At 38.3% G+C, this 21,987-nt stretch overlaps 3 pseudogenes; 2 read left to right on the top strand and 1 right to left on the bottom strand.

Annotated features, from left to right (window-relative positions):
* Positions 1-262: 262 nt before the first annotated feature.
* LOC110744364 (serpin-ZX pseudogene) lies at positions 263-1,435 on the top strand (annotated as a pseudogene).
* Positions 1,436-2,895: 1,460 nt separating this feature from the next.
* LOC110744368 (serpin-ZX pseudogene) lies at positions 2,896-4,251 on the top strand (annotated as a pseudogene).
* Positions 4,252-18,609: 14,358 nt separating this feature from the next.
* LOC148294408 (uncharacterized) lies at positions 18,610-21,634 on the bottom strand (annotated as a pseudogene).
* Positions 21,635-21,987: the final 353 nt, after the last annotated feature.

The raw sequence follows: 21,987 nt of genomic DNA, 5'->3' as shown, positions 1-21,987 counted from the left end.
TTCTTAGTTAGAATTTTTTATTCCTTATTATGTTAGGATTTAGTTACTTGCTAATTATTATTTAGTCTTATTGTAATAGAGATTTATTTCCTATTCTAATATAGATATATTTTCAATGTTATTTAGAGTTAATACATCTTTGTATTTGTATAAATACCTCCATATTGAAATAATAATATGAGCATAGATGAGCATTATTTGAATATTTGCCCTACTTTGTTTGACAAACTCTAACCACACAGCCTTTGTGTTTCCAGCAACAATGGACCTCCAAGAATCGGTACGCAACCAAACCGACGTTGGATTAAGAATCACGAAGCACCTGTTGTTGACTGAAGCCAAGGAGAAGAATACGGTGTGCTCCCCGCTGTCCATCCATGTCGTGCTGAGCGTGATAGCAGCCGCCACTAAGGGTTCAACCCAAGACGAATGGCTCTCTTTCCTAAAGTCCAAGTCCACCACAGAACTCAACTCCCTCTCCTCCAATCTCGCCCCTATCCTGTTTGCTCACTGTTCCCCAAGCGGCGGTCCCTGCCTGTCCTTCGCGAATGCCCTTTTGGTCGACATGTCTCTCCCTCTCAAGCCCTCTTTCAAGGAAATAGTGGATGCTTTTTACAAGGTGGTACCAAAGCAAGCCGATTTTCAGAACAAGGCTGAAGAAATCAGAACTAAATTCAATTTATGGGCTGCAAAGAAGACTAAGGGCGTTATTGAAGAGGTTCTTCGTCCTGGGGAAGTTGACAGCTTAACAAGGATCATCTTTGCAAATGCATTATACTTCAAAGGAGCTTGGGATGATGATCCGTTTGATAACTCAAAAACAAAGGACTATGTCTTCCACCTTCTCAATGGTACATCAAATATAAAGGCACCCTTCATGACTAGCCACAACAGACAGTTTATAAAGGCCTTTGACGGCTTCAAAGTATTGAAACTCCCATACAAACGAGGAAAGGATGAGCAGCGGCGTTTTTGCATGTGCTTGTTTCTTCCAGATGAAAAGGATGGGCTACCTGCTCTGGTTGAGAGAGTTTGTTCTGAGCCTGGCTTCTTAGATCGCCATATTCCGCATTACGATGTTAAAGTGGGTGACTTTAGAATCCCAAAGTTTAAGATTACTTCTAGGTTTAAAGTTTGTAACATTCTCAAGCAGTTAGGTTTGGAGCTTCCTTCCTCAGTTGAAGAGATGGTGGAATCACCTCTGGGTGAGGGCCCTTTTGAATCCAAAATGAGTCAGGTAGCCGTTATCGAAGTTAATGAAGAAGGAACGGAAGCTGCCGCTGTTTCAGTTTGGGATAATATGGGTATGTGTTTAGGTGAATATGAACCACCTGTAGACTTTGTGGCAGATCACCCATTCCTATTTTTGATCAGAGAGGAAATGACTGGAGCTGTGTTGTTCATTGGGCAGCTGCTCAATCCTCTTCTAGACTAGTATTAATAAATATGTCCTCTTTTTGTTTATTTCTCTTTGGATTAAAATTCTGATGAGTCAATTCAGTTAAGATTTTTGTTTAATTATTATCTATCTTCGATTTGATGTGGTTTCAAGGAGGACTTATGATTTAATTCTTTTACTTGTCAAAATTCTCTTTTGGCCTAGTTTGTTAGGTGTGTAAAACTTCATAAAGGAGGTCCTAAGTTAGTAGTCCATGTTAAAGTTAATTCTTGTACATTTGATGTCGTCTGTTTTTGGCTAAATGAGATCATTAGTAATTGTTCCGGTGGCTGTAGTGATTTAAGCTACTTAGAGTAAGATGTGTCCTTTGACATTTAAGCTACTTAGAGTAAGAAGGAAAATTTGTCCCTAGTGTTTTCTCTAAAGAAATCCAGGTGGGGATTAGACCCACCTTTTTGAACCACATTTCAGATACTTGTTCACCTTTTTGATCCATTCCCACGTATGCCTTTCTCTGTAGCTGTCTCTTTATTTTGTCAGTAGAGAATATAGGGTTTAGCAATGAGATTTTATCAAAGAAACTTTGTCATATTATTGTTCCTAGCATTATTACTATTGGTCGGGAACTCGGAGGAGGCAATGTCTGAAGCCACTTCCCCTGCAACATCAGTATCGTCATGGAGGAAAATCTTGCAAACGTTGCTCAAGCATTCGGGGATTGGATAATAGAGTACAAGCGTGTTTACTCGAGCAATGAAGAGAAAGAGAAACGTTTCACCAACTTCAAGAAGACGTTCGAGTTTGTGGAGAATTTCAAGAAAGGTCCAAAGAAGTCGTATATGGTAGGGGCTCAACTAGTTCGCTGATAAGGACGAGGATGAAATGTCTAAGCCATGCAGATTGCCCGCTTGAAGGAAGAAGAAAAGGAAGGAGTTGTTTAGGCAGTACTCTGTATCTTTCTCTATCATATTTGTATTACAGCTAATATAAGCTTGCATTGCACCAAATCAAATGAATAAGAAGTAAGATTATTTCCTTTCATTTATTAGAATCGAATCTCCAAATTAATAATCTTTCTTTTTGTAGCGCATTATTAAACCTCATGTATTGAGATTAAGAAACAAGTCGGTGGAATGATATTCTTATATTATTATATTCAATTCAATCAATTCAGCAGTTTTATTATCCAATTGAAATACAAAACTCTAACCACAACGTTCCCTTTTGCACATAAAATAGGACTCTTTTTGGAGTTTAATTCAGTAACAATCCTTATGCAAACAACCTTGATAATTTTATAACCTTATTCAGATAATATAATATAAATTTGGCAGTAGAGTACGTATCCTTGTACAACAAGTAATTGAACTTCTAGAAAAGGCCGAGTGTTCTGTTCTTCTTTCCTATTTTTTCTTTTCTTTGGCTATATAGTAGTTACGCGCTGCAGACTTAAAATAGTGTTCTAGGGTTTAATCAGAGCTACATCTGTCATAGCAATGGCGTCTCTCATAGCGATTCGACACGCACGAAGCATGACGCTGTCTTCCTTCTTCAAGACACGATGTCCTCTGCCCCCTCCTCGTTTCACCTCCATCCACAACAACAATTACAACAACATCAGAACTCTAAGCACCTCTGTGGTTCCGGGAACAATAGACCTTCGAGAATCAGTGCGCAACCAAACCGACGTCGGCCTAAGAATGACGAAGCACCTGTTTCAAACTAAAGCCAACGGGAAGAACATGGTGTACTCGCCGCTGTCCATTCATACTTTGCTAAGCCTGACGGCAGCTGGTACAAAGGGTGCAACCCAAGACGAGCTGCTCTCTTTCCTAAAGTCTAAGTCCACCGCCGAACTCAACTCCCTCGCCTCCAATCTCGTCCCTCTGGTGTTTGCCAACGGCTCCCCCAGCGGCGGTCCGTGCTTGTCCTTTGCGAATGGCCTTTGGATCGACAAGTCTCTCCCTTTCAAGCCTTCTTTCAAAGAGGTGGTGGATACTTCTTACAAGGGGGTTCCAAAGCAAGTCGATTTCCAGAACAAGGCCGAAGAAGCCAGAACTGAAGTCAACTCATGGGCTGCAAAAGAGACTAAGGGCCTTATTACAGAGGTTCTTCCTTCAGGGACAGTTAATAGCTCAACAAGGCTCATCTTGGCAAATGCATTATACTTCAAAGGAGCTTGGGATGAAGATCCGTTTGATGGCTCAAAAACGAAGGACTATGTCTTCCACCTTCTCAATGGTAGATCAAATATAAAGGCACCCTTCATGACTAGCCGCAACGACCACTTTATAAAGGCCTTTGACGGCTTCAAAGTATTGAAACTCCCATACAAACGAGGAAAGGATGAGCAGCGGCGTTTTTGCATGTGCTTGTTTCTTCCAGATGAAAAGGATGGGCTACCTGCTCTTGTTGAGAGAGTTTGTTCTGAGCCTGGCTTCTTAGATCGCCATATTCCACGTTGCGATGTTGAAGTGGGTGACTTTAGAATCCCAAAGTTTAAGATTACTTCTAGGTTTAAAGTTTGTGACATTCTCAAGCAGTTAGGTTTGGAGCTTCCCTTCCTTTTTGATCCATATAAAGGAGGCAACTTGACAGAGATGGTGGAATCGCCTCCGGGTGAGGACCCTTTTGTTTCAGATATTCTCCAGGGAGCGGTCATTGAAGTTAATGAAGAAGGAACGGAAGCTGCAGCTGTTACAGCTTTTGTAAAGAAGGCAGGGTCGATGCTATATAAGCCTAGGAAGAAGATAGACTTTGTGGCAGATCACCCATTCTTGTTTTTTATCAGAGAGGAAATGACTGGAGCGGTGTTGTTCATCGGGCAGCTGCTCAGTCCTCTACAAGACTGATTATATATTACTAGACTGCTATTATATAAATCCTCTCTGAGTATTTACATCATTCTTCATAAATTTTTTTTAATCTTTTAAGGGAGTCTTAAGTTTAGGTGGAAATTATGAATTACAAGCAAGCCAGAAACGTCTATGAAAGTTTAGACTTTTGTTTAACTTTCATCGTGGATATATGATTTAATTCTTTTACTTGTCAAAATCCTATTTGCCTTAATTCGTTAGGTGTGTAAAACTTCATAAAGGAGGTCCACGAATTTTCTCACATTAAGTCTACTTGCATATGCTTTTCTTAGTTTCAAAATGTGTACAAGGGGTCTTGGACTATATATCGTACCAAATCGAGCTCTTCAGTATATAACCTGAAGGGTAATGATTTTAAATTCTCATTTTCTCCTTTGGCTTGATTTATTCAATCTTAAGACTAGAAAAAAGAGGGCACAGAAGAGGGGAGTGCGAGTGCAAAATGATGCAATTGAGTTTTTGTTAGCATACAGGAGCCAATTTCTGTCAACAATTCATGAAGCAAATGGCTCCTTGCTTCCTTATATTTCTTGGCAGTAGACCTTTAAATTTTTCTTCTTACATTCGAAATCTGTGGGTTTGAATCCAACATGGAAAACAGAGAACGATGCAGGTGGCAATGAGTTTTATGGAATTTGAGCTAACTGTGTCTACAAATTTTTGGTGCCTTTGCGTTGATTCTGTTCATCACAATTCAACCACCACTTTACTGTTTTGGAAACTAGGAATTTGGTTTGCAACTTCTGGTTTCTTTTTCCCACTTAATTGCTTCTGCTGGTAAAGCTTTCTCTTCTCTTGTTTTGTCATTGGATTTCCAGAAGGCTTTGTCTTCTGCCTTATAATTCTGCATCTCTATACAACTACACCCTATCAAATGAAAACACCCCCATCTTAAATCTCAATTTGTCTTTTTAAGGAGAAAAAAAAGATACTGAATGAAGCCTATAATAAATAAATTTTCATCTAAGATTTGTGAAATTGTTATGGAAGACAAGTTTGGATTGTAAAAACCAAGCTTTTTGTAACCCCAAAACTAAAAACCAAGCTTTAATAAATAAATAAAAACTATCCAAAATCACAGTTCTCATCTGGTCCTCAAATTTCTCAACCCTTTTTTCTTGTTTTATTTTGATGGGTAAATTCATTTTTGGACTTGGTGTCATTTTCGTGCCTTTCTCCCCAGTCTCAACATATTACTTGAAAATTTACCGAATGTGTATAGGATAATATTGGTATTAGCAGAAATTTGGAAAGCTTGGGTTCACTCGTCAACCGTGTTTAAGGAAGTTGCTTACATCTACACATGTATGGTCAATTTATCTAAATTGAAAACAAAAGTCACGCGGGTTATTCCTAATAGATGGGATTTATCTAAGGAAGTTGCTTACATCTACACAATACCAAAATCTTACATGCAAAGATATGTTAGAAAATAATGTATTTAAAATTTAAAATTTTATTTTTTAAGTCATTGTGAATGGAAATTATTTTAAAATTGAAAATATTCGGATTGTTGCTCTATTAAACGATGGCATCAGGCCATGTCTTATGCCCAAAAGGTATTTGACATGTTGTTTAAACTTTTCTGAAAAATTACAATTAAATATATTAAATATATTTGAAAAGATGCCTTACATACTAGAACACAAGTCCATTCTCTTTTGCCGTGTAAGTGAGTGAAATGCTTGTTGGGTACGTGCGTGTACCTTCACTTAGTACCAACAGGTATGGCATGTTTATAAATAGAAAAGGTCCCATTAGCATTCTTGATTCAATGCATTCCTCGATAATTAGTCTTCTATAGCATTTTATACATTACATTTAAAAGTAGTTTAAGAAAGAGTTCATGCACAAGTTTGAGTTTGCTTTTCTAGGGAATTGGAGTGTTACTTCGACAAAAAGTCGATAGTTGTATTCTTGGGGATGTAATGTAAGAGTTCCTTGGACTTTGTATTATCCATACCTTTCATTTCTTACTCACCTTACACCCTTGGCCCCATTACAACCTATACTAAAGACCTAAATTGATCTTAAATGTCATGTGGTTGAATTGCATCCATTTTTCTACTTTTAAGTGTTTGGCATCCTTCTTGAGATCATATTAATGCAAGTTCTTCATCTTCCTATTTTGAGTTAAGTCCCTTATGATTTAACTCTAATCTCATGTTTATAATTGAGTGTTGCATTGTAGCCCTCTTCTGAGTGATTCATTTGTGAGAGGACAACTTCGGTGAAATTTGAAGTTGCATTTGTGCTTGGTATGATTTTTGAAATTGTGTGAAAACTAAGATTGGGGAATTTGTTGCATTTGGCTATCACACTAATACACTTTGAACATGTTATGTTTTGAACTTTGCCGCCTTGTAAATAATGTCTAAAATTGAGCTTTTAAACTTTTGAGTCATGTGCATGAGTCATTTCTCTTCAGAAAATGTTCGGAAAGATTGTTTTGAGTTTTATTTTTATTTCTTTTATTTTTGTTTTTGTTTTTGTAATTATTTTTGTTTTGGTTTTTGTTTTTGTTTTTGCTTAAGGACTAACAAATCTATTAAGTTTTCTAACCATTTTGTTTTGTAGAGTTAGAAAAACGTTTGTGGGTATCGTTTCTGTTAAACCCTCAGGAGACACAACTCCTCCTACTAGGGATGCCTAGAGGTTTAAAGGCTTGTTGCATACGCTCAATGCAATCGAGTTACCTACGAAAGTGGTCTAGTTAACTTCTTGTTTTGTTTTTAACTTTGTTTTGTGTTGTTTTGCTCGAGGACTAGCAAAATCTAGGTTTGGGGGTATTTGATCGGTTCATAATTGTATATCATTTTGTACCCTTATAGCTTATTATTTGGTTATGTTTTTGAGTTAAACTTGTGCTTTTAATCCTTTTTGTGTTTATTTTTCAGTTCATTGAGCTTTAGGTAATAATGATGGCTTTAGAGAGCATAATTCATGCAATTCAAGCATGTTAAGGCCTAATTTGGATGAATGGATGAAGAGCTTAAAGACAAACTCATTTTGGCTACAGCCCCCTGCCAGTCCAGTTCCGTAGGTCATATTGCAAGCTTTGTTTCAACAACCTACATAGCTCGAATGAGGCCACATTCTTCATGAACGTTGTTCCAATTGGTGTGTACTATAACATATCCAAAATTCAGCCCCATTGGATAAATCTGGAGTCCGTTACCTAGCAAACACAGAACCATGCTCAGGATGGATCTTATCAGCGCGGAAAATGAGTTAGCAATTTGTTTCGGCCTTAACTTCTTCCTCCGACCTTGGATTGGCCCAAATAACATATGGCTGGAAATAAGACATTCTGAACTTCAATTTCGAGTGCTTAAAGTCCTAATTTGATTAAGAGAAGCCCAAGTTGTAAGCCCTTGAAGTTGCTGGTCATGCTGACCTCAGCATGTGCTGGTTGGATGCTTGGTCATGGTGAGCTAGGTATGAGCTATCATTTCTGGTTGGAAGCTTGGTCATGGTGACATGAAGATGAGCTAGGGCTGCTGGTGGGATCTATTGGTGAAGTGCATCAACCAATTCAAGATTTTCTAATACAAGTGCATCACCCAATTTAGATTTTCTAATACAAGTGCATCAACCATTTCAGATTTTAAAAAACAAGTGTTGTATGCATTAGCCATATTGAATTCAGATTTTCACTTCCCCTAGGCCTATAAATAGGGAAGTTCTCTAAGCTTGTAAACACACCCCAAGGGGGGGAGCTCTCAAACACTTCTCTAGAGCTCCCTTCCCTTCTCTCCCTCAAATTCTCTTAGTTTCTCTTTCTAGTTTTCAATTGTTATAATGAGATCTTTGTGCTGAAATTCTCCTTAAGTTTTTCCAAGTTCTACTTAATTTTCATTATGTAAACTCTTTTCTTTAGTCTCAAGTTTGATTAGTTTCCAAGTTTCAATTATGGTTCATGTTCTTATTCATTATGCTTATAAGTTAATATGCTAGTTTGAATGATTGATCACCATTAAGGCTTGCATGTTAGCTATCTTGGTTTGAATTAAGAGTATACACCATGCTTTAATTCGAATTGAACTATGAATAGGAAGAGTATGTATGGACATTCGACAACAGGGATTAGATACATGCTTGGTTGTTTAAATTGTTCTTCTATGCTTAATGGGTTCCTAATGCTTAATTTTAGGTTAGACAACAAATGATCAAATTAGGGAATTAGGAACACAAGGTTATGACCACACACCATGACTTAATTATACATTAGCTAGAATCAATCCGTTAATCTAATTGAACTTGGGAACTTATCTGCTTGAGTTAGTTATTTTCTTTCTTCCTTGTTTTATTTATTTCCCTTCTTTTTCATTTCTGTTTTGTGTAGGGAAAATGAATTGAATCATTCAATCACCAATCCTCGTGGGATCGACCTCGCACTTACATACGCTATACTACCAAACGGCTCGTGCACTTGCGAGTATCACAAGTTGAGGATGCAGCTGAATTCATTTTGGTGCAGCTGTATCTACGCAACAAGTTTTTGGCGCCGTTGCCGGGGAGCGGTAACATTGTTTGATTCTATTTGGCTTTCCTATTTTATTTTATTTTCTTAACTGATCAATTTCAAGTTTTAAAGTTAATGACGTTAATGGACAAGTTGTGTTTGTAGTCCAACAGAAAAGGACAATTGCCCAACAAGCAAGAGAACTGGGTTTAAGTCCCAGCTTACACAACCCATTGGTGCTTGTTGCTTTGAAACATGGAATTGGATGTGTGTTGATTTTCCTTTTCATTTTAGTTTTTATTTCCTAATCCTTTTAATTCTATTTCAAGTTTTCTATGTTTGTTTTAGCAATTTATTATAGCTCAATAATAAATGGAGAGAGATGGCAACCTCAATCATAAGAATGGGAAGTGTGGAGCAGTGGGAGAAGTCGCGACCTCCAAGTGCATCCATGCTCGACCTAATCGCTTCAAGGGGGAGCATTTCAATCCTTTCTCTTCTTTGAATTCTGTTTATTTCCGTAGTTGTTTTTGCCTTTTGGTCCGCGTTGAGTTCTTTGTTTTTCTATGCTGAATCCAACCATATAAAGAACTTAAAAGTTGGACTTACGGTTGGAAAGTTATAGCCTAAAAACTGAACAGAGGTCGAAGCTGAAAAACATAGAAACGAATCTGTCCAAATGGTGATAAATAGGTGATAGAAAGTGCTGTTTGTTTTTTGGTTTCTTGGTTTGTTTCTTTTAGTACAATAATTTATATCGTTTGTTTGAGTTTGTTTAGAGTACTTAGTTCATTTTCGTTTATGGTTTGTTGTTTCATGTTATCTTAATTTGTTTTTGTTTCTTTTTCTTACGAGAATATATATTTTTTTTTTTTAAATTTATTTTTCATATGAGCTGACTTATGGTAACTCCAGTGAGCACTTTCGTCAATACAGTGTCTAGGAGTTCTTTAGGCGACACCTTCGGTGTCTAAGAAGTTTGGGTTTTAAGCGGGACCATTGTGACCCCTCCAACCTTCCCGGATCCCCTGGCTGTGTTTTCTGAGGCCCTTAACTGGTCATCCGTGAGTTGCTTGTATATTGTGTGTTTTTAAATTAAGTTTTTTTTATTTTCTTTGTTTTCTTTTCTGTTGAGTCTTTGTTTTTGTTTTGTTTCTGTTTTTGTGTTGTTATGTTAGTTTATTTATTTATTTACGTGGTATGGTTAGTTAGTTTATTTCTGAGTGTTAAAACACATTTTTATTTCAAACATTGCATAAAAACAAAACAATAAAAATAAAAATAAAAAAACAATAAAAATAAAAAACATCATCATCATCATCTTCATCATCATCTTCTTCATCATCTTCTTCATCTTCTTCATCTCCATCATCATCATGGCTTGCCTCTATTTTCTCGCACTTGTAGAATCTGCAGCAGCTCCACATGGTCCTCATTTTTTCTCTGCAGTGCTTCCACGTGCTGATTGGCACAGTAGAGCCGCTTCTGCAAGTCCGCCACCATAGCCTTCAAGGAAGCTATTTCCTCGCTCATCGCGGCACACTCCCTTGTCCTCGCCAATAATCGCATGCCCAAATTGGTAACGGAGACCGCGTGGAGCACAGTTAAATTGTGGGACTCCTCTACTGCTGCCTTATCAGATCTCTGTGCCACATGCAGATGATCTGTCGGAGTGAGCTTGCTGCTAATCATGCCTCCTAGCAGCACTGCTCTGTTCGACAGTGCCTCAGAAAAGTTCGGTACTGCCTCAGCAAAGTTTGAGGCCGTGCCGTGATGATATGAAGAGTTTGGAAAGACAGTGTTTGGAGGAGCCCTTGTCTGGGCATTCGGTGGTGCAAGTGAGAGCTCAAGGTTGAGATCATCAAGGTGAGTGCATGAGGATGCCATTTGTTTTGCTTCTGAATTTTTTGATGTTTTTCCTTGAGTTTGCAGGAAGAAATGCTGGGTATCATCCGCTTGCAGAGGTGTGGTTTAAATAGACATACGCTGATGAGAGAAAGCCAACACCATTTCGGATTTCCCGGGCATGCTCGACCTAATCGCTTCAAGGGGGAGCACCTTTACTTTCACTTTACTTTTCTTTTTTCCGTGTTTTCTGGTGTTTTATGTTTTTGCCCGTTACTATCATTTTCTAGAGCTTTGTGTTTTTGCTTTTTCCTTTCGGCTGTCATCTTTATTTTATTTTAGTTAGGGAACTGTGCTTTCTTTTCCGTTTGTCGTCTTTATTTGATTTAAGTTTGGGAAGCGTGCTTTCTTTTCCGTTTTTTTTTTTTTTTTTTTTTTTTTTTTTTTTTTTTTTCTTCCGCAACTTTACTATTTTATTTTCAAAACAAAATAACGAAAATACAAAAACAACAAAATAAAATAAAAACAACAATAATGCAGTAGGAAATCATTTCTTCTCGGTGCTTGGTGTCTCGACCATTGGAGCTTTGAGTTTGGCCCTCTGGCTGTCCTCTTCCGGGGCTTCACGCACAGCTTCTTGGGGCTCATCACTTGAGCTCCCAAAGATCGCAATCTTAGCTTGAGCGTAACTGTTGCGTAGATACAGCTGCACCAAAATGGATTCAGTTGCATCCTCAACTTGTGATACTCGCAAGTGCACGAGCCGTTCGGTAGTATAGCGTATGTAAGTGCGAGGTCGATCCCACGAGGATTGGTGATTGAATGATCCAATTTAGTTTCCCTACACAAAATAGAAACAAAAACAAAGAACATAAAACAAGGAAGAAAGAAATAAGTAACTCAAGCAAATAAGTTCCCAAGTTCAATTTAGATTAATGGATTGATTCTAGCTAAAGTATGATTAAGCCATGGTGTGTGGTCATAACCTTGTGTTCCTAATTCCCTAATTTGATCATTTGTTGTCTAACCTAAAATTAAGCATTAGGAACCCATTAAGCATAGAAGAACATTTTAAACAACCAAGTATGTATCTAATCCCTGTTGTCGAATGTCCATACATACTCTTCCTATTCATAGTTCAATTCGAATTAAAGCATGGTGTATACTCTTAATTCAAACCAAGATAGCTAACATGCAAGCCTAAATGGTGATCAATCATTCAAACTAGCATATTAACTTATAAGCATAATGAATAAGAACAAAAACCATAATTGAAACTTGGAAACTAATTCAACTTGAAAACTTAATAAAAGAATTTACATAACAAAGAAAAATAAATTACAACTAAGAAAACATTAAGGAAACTAAGAGAACTTTGAGGAAGAAAGGAAGTGTTTGAGAACTTTGAGGAGGGAGAAGAAAGTGTTTGGGAACTTTAGAGAATTTTGGAAGAACATGTGTTTGAGAGCTTTGAGGATTTTGGAAGGGAATGTGTTTAAGACATGGGGAATTTGGAAGAGAGTGTTTGAGAACTTGGAGGATTTGGAGAAGAAAGTAGAGAGGTGTTTTGAGAGCTTTGTGGATTTTGGAAGAGAGTGTTTAGGAACTTTGAGAATTTGGAAGAGAGTGGTTGAGAACTTGGAGGATGTTTGTGAACTTGGAGAATTTGAGAACTTAGGGAAGGAAGAGAAATGTGTTTGTGAAGTGTTTGAGACATGGAGACTTTTGGAAGAGAAGGGAAGTAGAGAGATGTTTGAGAACTTTGAGGATTTTGGAAGAACATGTGTTTGAAAGCTTTAGAGAATTAGAAGAAGAGAAAGGAAAAGTGTTTGATATTTAGTACAAAGAAAATTTAATAGAATGATCTTATTACAACAATTGAGAACTACAAAGGGAAACTAAGAGAATTTGAGGGAGAGAAGGAAAGGGAGCTCTAGAGAAGTGTTTGAGAGCTCCCCCCCCCTTGGGGTGTTATTACAAGCTTAGAGAACTTCCCTATTTATAGGCCTAGGGGAAGTGAAAATCAGAATTCAATAAGACTAATGCATACAACACTTGAATTATAAAATCTGAAATGGTTGATGCACTTGTATTAGAAAATCTGAAATGGGTGATGCACTTGTATTAGAAAATCTTGAATTGGTTGATGCACTTCACCACTAAATCCCACCAGCAGCCCTAGCTCATCTTCATGTCACCATGACCAAGCTTCCAACCAGAAATGATAGCTCATACCTAGCTCACCATGACCAAGCATCCAACCAGCACATGCTGAGGTCAGCATGACCAGCAACTTCAAGGGCTTACAACTTGGGCTTCTCTTAATCAAATTAGGACTTTAAGCACTCTAAATTGAAGTTCAGAATGTCTTCTTTCCAGCCATATGTTATTTGGGCCAATCCAAGGTCGGAGGAAGAAGTTAAGGCCGAAACAAATTGCTAACTCATTTTCCGCGCTGATAAGATCCATCCTGAGCATGGTTCTGTGTTTGCTAGGTAACGGACTCCAGATTTATCCAATGGGGCTGAATTCTGGATATGTTATAGTACACACCAATTGGAGCAACTTGCATGAAGAATGTGGCCTCATCCGAGCTATGTAGGTTGCTGAAACAAAGCTTGCAATATGACCTACGGAACTGGACTGGCAGGGGGCTGTAGCCATAATGAATTTGTCTTTAAGCTCTTCATCAATTCATCCAAATTAGGCCTTAACATGCTTGAATTGCATGAATTATGTTCTCCAAAGCCATCATTGTTACCTAAAGCTCAATTAACTGAAAGATAAACACAAAAAGGATTAAAAGCACAAGTTTAACTCAAAAACATAACCAAATCATAAGCTAGAAGGGTAAGAAATAATATACAATTATGAACCGATCAGTAACTACTCTCGCGATCTGCTTGTTTGCGTTTACCCGGTCGGTCTAGGTCTTCCAACTGTTTTCGCATGTCGCGAGAGTACAACTCTACCATCTTTGATAGGTTTCTATTCTCGTCCCGCAATACTTCTAGCTGGTGTCGATTCACCTCCACTATCCTTGACCTCTCCCTTTTCAAGCTTTTTATAGCAGTCTGACACTCCTCAACCATACTTCGCTCCGCCGCCAACTGACCTTTCAGCACCTCTACCTCATGGGACTTCGCAAGTAGGCGATGACCCAAACTTGCGACTGTTGCTGTACTCTGCACGCTCAGTGCCAGGGCATCGCTCACGACCCGGTTATCATCCCTTGTCCCCAGAACACGTATATCTTTAGGAGTCACTAAATTTCTAGCCACTCCAATGGCAACATCGTTGTCCAGGAGTATTGAGTCAGTTACTGTCACAGGCCCCCGTGCGGAAGCAAAGTAGGGCATCCATATTGGTGCCGCTGCTTGGCCTCGTGTCTGAGTCGGTGGAGCTAGGTTGAGATCCAACGAAAATGGGTAGTTAGAGGCCATTTGATTTCTCACTCTCTTTTCTTCTTTCTTTCTTTTCTCTTTTGTGTGTTTCTGAGTTTGTGTTTTTTTTACCCTTTCTTTTTACCTTTTATAGACTTAGTCTGCTAAACCCTAGCCGCTGCGGTTCTGAGTTCTGTGCGGCCCTTACGGCTTATCTCTATATGTCGCCGCACCCGTTTCCCAACCCCCCTTAATTGCATTTTCACCTTTCACCACCTTCTAGTGAAAAAGTCGTCCCGCTTCACCCAAGAAGCCAATAATTCTGGCTTGGGGGATGTGACAGCTGCTTCTGCGCGGCGACACGTCCCTCACCCCTTTCACCCGTGACTTCCCAGGAACCAAGGCATCAGGGACCACGCTCTTCCCTTTCAGAAATCACACTCTTTGCGCTCCCATTGCACGTTTTTTTTTATAAAAAAATAATAATAATAAAAATAAATAAATAAATAAAAATAATAACAAACGTGTGGGCTTCAGATTTCATTGTGGGTTAGGTTTTCACCGTTGTTAGGTTTCAAGGTGGGCTAACTTTCTTTTGGGTTGGGCTTTCAATTGTTTGGGTTTTGGTTTGCGTAAGACTGTCTGTTTAGGGCTTACTGTTTTGTCTGTTTAGGGCTTTCTGTTTCGAGTGTTTTACTGTTTCATTTTTTTTTCTTTTTTGTTTATTTGTTTGTTTGTTTTGTAATTATTTTATTTTATTTGTGTTTTTTTTATTTTTTTTTGTGGTTTATATTTACTTTAGTACCTTTCATTTCTTGTTATGACATTGCTTGTTCCTAATTTTTAAACATTGAGGACAATGTTCATTTCTAGGTTTGGGGGTATTGGAGTTTAGCATGTAAAATTGGTTTTTCCTTAATTTAATTTTTTTTTTTTTATTTGCTTGTTTTTATTTTTACTTTATTTTGTTTAAGTCTTGCTTTTATTTTTATTTTTATTTTTATTTTATTTTGATTTTGATTTTATTCACTTTCTGAACACATTTGATGAGATTGTGATAAATATTGCATGACTTAAATAAAAAATTGAATTTTATTTATTATTTATTTTTTTCCTTGTAAATTTTTATTGTAAAAAATAATAATTAATTTGGCATCGTTCTAGCATGACATGTTCGAAACCTTCTTTGCACTTGCCATTTGTTTCATAATTTTCCAATTAAAGGATTTGCATGATCTAAAGAATTGTATGAATCATAAATTAGACTTATTTAACCAACTATATAAAGTGAGCTTTTGAGCCTTGTACTTCAATTCATGAGTGTTATATACATACTCTTATTTTCTTGTCATCAAAGTTGTTGTTTGATCTCATTATTCATTGATTTGGTTGAACACTTAAAAGTCATTCATTCTTATGCAATTTGATTTCATGACATTTAAGAAGTGATATTAAGGCCCTCTTTGGATCGTTTGTGCCTTTCAAGCTAACCTTATGCATGCTTAAGCATGATTTTCCATTGTTAACCATTTTGAGCCTACATGTAAACCTTTTCTTTCATTTTACCAATTATATTTCCTCGCCTTAGCCCGAAAAACAAGAATTTACCTTTCTAAGGAACTCATGAGCTCTAATTCGGATGTGTTTTTCATGCTAAGTTTGGGAAGGGATATTACATAAAAAAAAAAAAAAAAATTCACTCAATTGGTGAAAGAAAAGAAAAGAAAAGAGAAAGTTGTGATTAAGTGGCGGTTGTTTGAAAATTCATTTTTGGGCCTTCAAAATAATTTGGTGTTTGGAAAGGAGTTTGAATCAATGTAAATGAAGGTATAAGGAGTTTTGATCATGTAAAAGAAAAAAAAATCTAATCGTGATGATTCGAAGTCTTGTAAACAATTATTTTATGCTCTTACATTGCGAGTTCCTTGGACTTTGTATTATCCATACCTTTCATTTCTTACTCACCTTACACCCTTGGCCCCATTACAACCTATACTAAAGACCTAAATTGATCTTAAATGTCATGTGGTTGAATTGCATCCATTTTTCTACTTTTAAGTGTTTGGCATCCTTCTTGAGATCATATTAATGCAAGTTCTTCATCTTCCTATTTTGAGTTAAGTCCCTTATGATTTAACTCTAATCTCATGTTTATAATTGAGTGTTGCATTGTAGCCCTCTTCTGAGTGATTCATTTGTGAGAGGACAACTTCGGTGAAATTTGAAGTTGCATTTGTGCTTGGTATGATTTTTGAAATTGTGTGAAAACTAAGATTGGGGAATTTGTTGCATTTGGCTATCACACTAATACACTTTGAACATGTTATGTTTTGAACTTTGCCGCCTTGTAAATAATGTCTAAAATTGAGCTTTTAAACTTTTGAGTCATGTGCATGAGTCATTTCTCTTCAGAAAATGTTCGGAAAGATTGTTTTGAGTTTTATTTTTATTTCTTTTATTTTTGTTTTTGTTTTTGTAATTATTTTTGTTTTGGTTTTTGTTTTTTTTTTTGCTTAAGGACTAACAAATCTATTAAGTTTTCTAACCATTTTGTTTTGTAGAGTTAGAAAAACGTTTGTGGGTATCGTTTCTGTTAAACCCTCAGGAGACACAACTCCTCCTACTAGGGATGCCTAGAGGTTTAAAGGCTTGTTGCATACGCTCAATGCAATCGAGTTACCTACGAAAGTGGTCTAGTTAACTTCTTGTTTTGTTTTTAACTTTGTTTTGTGTTGTTTTGCTCGAGGACTAGCAAAATCTAGGTTTGGGGGTATTTGATCGGTTCATAATTGTATATCATTTTGTACCCTTATAGCTTATGATTTGGTTATGTTTTTGAGTTAAACTTGTGCTTTTAATCCTTTTTGTGTTTATTTTTCAGTTCATTGAGCTTTATGTAATAATGATGGCTTTAGAGAGCATAATTCATGCAATTCAAGCATGTTAAGGCCTAATTTGGATGAATGGATGAAGAGCTTAAAGACAAACTCATTTTGGCTACAGCCCCCTGCCAGTCCAGTTCCGTAGGTCATATTGCAAGCTTTGTTTCAACAACCTACATAGCTCGAATGAGGCCACATTCTTCATGACAGTTGTTCCAATTGGTGTGTACTATAACATATCCAAAATTCAACCCCATTGGATAAATCTGGAGTCCGTTACCTAGCAAACACAGAACCATGCTCAGGATGGATCTTATCAGCGCAGAAAATGAGTTAGCAATTTGTTTCGGCCTTAACTTCTTCCTCCGACCTTGGATTGGCCCAAATAACATATGGCTGGAAAGAAGACATTCTGAACTTCAATTTCGAATGCTTAAAGTCCTAATTTGATTAAGAGAAGCCCAAGTTGTAAGCCCTTGACGTTTCTGGTCATGCTGACCTCAGCATGTGCTGGTTGGATGCTTGGTCATGGTGAGCTAGGTATGAGCTATCATTTCTGGTTGGAAGCTTGGTCATGGTGGCATGAAGATGAGCTAGGGCTGCTGGTGGGATCTATTGGTGAAGTGCATCAACCAATTCAAGATTTTCTAATACAAGTGCATCACCCAATTTAGATTTTCTAATACAAGTGCATCAACCATTTCAGATTTTATAAAACAAGTGTTGTATGCATTAGCCATATTGAATTCAGATTTTCACTTCCCCTATGCCTATAAATAGGGAAGTTCTCTAAGCTTGTAAACACACCCCAAGGGGGGGAGCTCTCAAACACTTCTCTAGAGCTCCCTTCCCTTCTCTCCCTCAAATTCTCTTAGTTTCTCTTTCTAGTTTTCAATTGTTATAATGAGATCTTTGTGCTGAAATTCTCCTTAAGTTTTTCCAAGTTCTACTTAATTTTCATTATGTAAACTCTTTTCTTTAGTCTCAAGTTTGATTAGTTTCCAAGTTTCAATTATGGTTCATGTTCTTATTCATTATGCTTATAAGTTAATATGCTAGTTTGAATGATTGATCACCATTAAGGCTTGCATGTTAGCTATCTTGGTTTGAATTAAGAGTATACACCATGCTTTAATTCGAATTGAACTATGAATAGGAAGAGTATGTATGGACATTCGACAACAGGGATTAGATACATGCTTGGTTGTTTAAATTGTTCTTCTATGCTTAATGGGTTCCTAATGCTTAATTTTAGGTTAGACAACAAATGATCAAATTAGGGAATTAGGAACACAAGGTTATGACCACACACCATGGCTTAATCATACATTAGCTAGAATCAATCCGTTAATCTAATTGAACTTGGGAACTTATCTGCTTGAGTTAGTTATTTTCTTTCTTCCTTGTTTTATTTATTTCCCTTCTTTTTCATTTCTGTTTTGTGTAGGGAAAATGAATTGAATCATTCAATCACCAATCCTCGTGGGATCGACCTCGCACTTACATACGCTATACTACCGAACGGCTCGTGCACTTGCGAGTATCACAAGTTGAGGATGCAGCTGAATCCATTTTGGTGCAGCTGTATCTACGCAACAATCATCACCAGTGATGATTAGATCATCCACGTATACCAACACGATAGCTAATTTTCCTCCATTAGCTTTGACAAATAAACTAGGATCTGCATGGGTCACTGAATAACCACTTCGAGAGAGAAATTCTGCAATCTTACCGTACCATGCTCTTGGTGCTTGCTTCAATCCGTAAAGTGCCTTTTTCAGCTTGCACACATACTCGGGATGGACTTCGTTCTCAAATCCCATTGGTTGAGTCATGTAGATTTCCCGATCTAACTCCCCATGCAGAAATGCATTCTTCACATCCATCTGGTACAGGTTCCAATCTTTGTTGGCCGCAAGTGCAAGTAGGACTCGTACGGTCACAAGCTTTGCCACTGGACTAAACGTTTCATCATAATCTAGTCCGTATTGCTGAGAGAAACCTCGAGCCACCAACCGAGCCTTGTACCTCTCGACCGACCCATCAGGACGACGCTTTATCTTATACACCCATTTGCAGGATATGGGTTTCACATCTCTTGGCTTTGGCACTAGATCCCAAGTCTGATTTTGCTCAAGTGCAGTGATTTCTTCTCCCATAGCTTTAACCCATTCGGAACTCTGTGATGCTTCTTCAAATGTTTCAGGTTCAACTGTTTCTTCTGCTATGGCTGCGTTGGCGTATTTGGGATTTTGCTTCCGTACTCTTGTTGACCTTCTGAGTTGTGACTGTGGAGTTGGTATTTCCACTTCACTAGGTCTAACTTCTTCTAGTGTTTGTTGATGTACACCAGTTTGCCAAGGATTTTGAGTAACTTCTTGCTCGTCATCGTCATCGTCAGGAAAATCTTCATGCTCATTTGAACTCGGTCGGATTGGAACAATTTGCTCCCCCAACTTTTGTTGCAGCTTATCTTCAATTTCTCTCGAGTCTGGTAACACCTCCTTTTCTGGGGACCACCAAGATGATGCTTCATCGAACACCACATCTCGTGATGTGTAGCACCTTCCATTTGTAGGGTCACAACACTTCCACCCTTTTCTCTGGTTGTCGTATCCCACAAAGATACATCTGATTGCCTTCTTGTCAAACTTGCTACGTAGATGACTTGGAACAAATATGTAGCACACACAACCGAATACTCGAAAGTAACTGACTGTAGGTTTCATATCCCACAGTTTCTCGAATGGTGAAATAAATTCTAACCTTGGTTGAGGAAGTTTGTTGATCACATGGGCTGCAGTTCTCATGGCTTCAACCCAAAACCTTCCAGGCACATTCTTGGCATGCAGCATGCTTCGACATATCTCTGCAAGATGCCGGTTCTTTCTCTCTGCTACTCCATTATGTTGTGGCGTGTTGGCACATGTGAATTGATGACGTATGCGAGACTCTCGTAGATATTGGCAGAATTCATTCGAGGTATATTCTCCTCCATTATCTGTGCGTAGACAAATAATCTTCTTTCCCACTTCTCCTTCAACTATTTCTCTAAACTCTTTAAACTTTGAAAATGTGTCGGATTTTTCTTTCATAAAGAAAACCCACACATACCTGGAGAAGTCATCAATGAACGTCACCATGTATCGCATCCCGCTAATCGATGGTTGCTTAACAGGCCCGAACACATCAGAATGGATTAACTCTAGCGGTGCTTTTGCTTTGAACTTGGATTCCTCATATGGTAGTTGATGCGCTTTACCATATTGACATCCTGCACAGACCGTATCTGTTCTCACATCAAGCTGAGGCAGACCCTTGAGCATTGACTTCTTGATCATCACGCTTAGCTTGTGATAGCTAACGTGGCCCAATCTCATATGCCATAAATCTGCTGTCTCGTTCTTTCTTGTCTTGTCTACATATGCAGACTCTGCTGACATTACGTAGACTGACTCTAGTCGTCGTCCCTCCATTGTCGGCATCCCTGAGATCTTGAGGTCTCGATACACCTTCACATCTCTTGGACTGAATAGGACATAGTGGCCTGATGATGTCAGTTGTGCTACTGAAAACAGATTCTTCTTCATGCCTGGAACATGGTAGACATCTTGAAGCGGCACTTCATTAGAATTGTATCGTGGTGCTACTACTGTCTTACCGATGTGGGTTATCGGTAACCTTGAGTTGTTGGCAGTCACCACCACACGATTGCCTTTGTACTCAGTCAGGTTCTGCAGCTTCTCCTTATCACATGTCATGTGATTTGAGCAGCCTGAGTCGATAATCCAATCATTCTTGTAGTCAATCCTTTCAGGTGACGTCACAGTGAGAGCTATCTCCTCTTCCTCTATAGCAAGAGATGCTTCCGCGTCCCAATCATCCTCACTTTTCTCCTTTGAGTTGGAAGTAGCAGTATTACTCTCAGCGGGCCTTTTGTTGGACCAACAATCTTTCGCCATGTGGCCCTTCTTTCCGCAGTTGTAGCATTTACCTTCGAATCTTTTAGTATTCTTGGATTGACCACGGTTGCCGTGAAACTTTGAAGCTCCCCCTGGCCGAGAACTTCCTTCTCCTTGATGACTTTTCGCCTTGTCACCATCTCTTTTAGATCCATTACCAAAGTGTTGCTTGAAGTTGCCTTTACTTTTGTTGGAGTAGAGCGCTTCCTCCTCTCCTTTTAACGAGACCCCTCCCATTTGCTTAGCCATAGCTTCTTGATCGGCAAGCAAATTTTCAAACTCAACAAGTGATGGTTGAGTAGGCCACCCTTGTACAGCAGCAACGAAGCCTCGGTATTCGGGTCTCAGACCATGGATAATTATCCTTTTTATCCTAGACTCCACAATAGCAGCAGTAGGATCTAAATCAGAAATTTCACGGCATATGGACTTTACCTTGTGGAAGTACTGAGCAATCGTCATGTCACGTTGTGCAACGGATAGCAGCTCGTTCTCAAGAAGTTGTAGTCTTGTGTCATTCCTTTTTGAAAAGAGTGTTGCAAAGGTGTCCCATGCTTCCTTTGGTGTTTTGGCTTTCCTTATGTGCTCCAACATTTCTTCTTCAATTGTTGTCTTCAGGGCAAACATGGCTTTACCTGCTTTGATCTTCCACTTACGCAAAGCGTCGCTACTGTCTTCTCGTGGTTGTGCAACATCGTTGCCCCCGACGACATCCCAAAGATCTTGACCTTGCAGATAAGACTCCATGCATGTCGCCCACGTGTTGTAATTTTTGTTGTTGAGCTTCGTGATTCCTCCAACTACGTGAAGATCACCCATCGTGTCGGCAGAATTCCGGCAGTACCGAACAAGCTTGATCTAAATATGCAAACTTGTAGAGACAAACTCTTCACGACTCAAAGAAACTCCCGCAGAATCAGTCACTGACCGTCCCGCTCTGATACCAATTGTTGAGCAAATTTTAGAGTACACAACTCTAAGATAGACTTGTTGGAGACAAAACAAGTAAACAATTTACTTGTATTAGACTCACAAAATATTACAACAAACAACTCTCAAAGGAAAGACTAACTCTTACAAACACTCTTTCTCACTTCACTCACACTTCTCACAATGACTCCTTAGCTCTATAGCTCACTCTTCTAGTTGACACACACTTCACTTCTTGATTC

Source organism: Prunus avium, chromosome 5, assembly GCF_965620075.1.
Source record: "Prunus avium chromosome 5, drPruAviu1.hap1.1, whole genome shotgun sequence".
Lineage (NCBI taxonomy): Eukaryota > Viridiplantae > Streptophyta > Magnoliopsida > Rosales > Rosaceae > Prunus > Prunus avium.
This window is presented reverse-complemented; position numbering and strand designations above follow the sequence as displayed.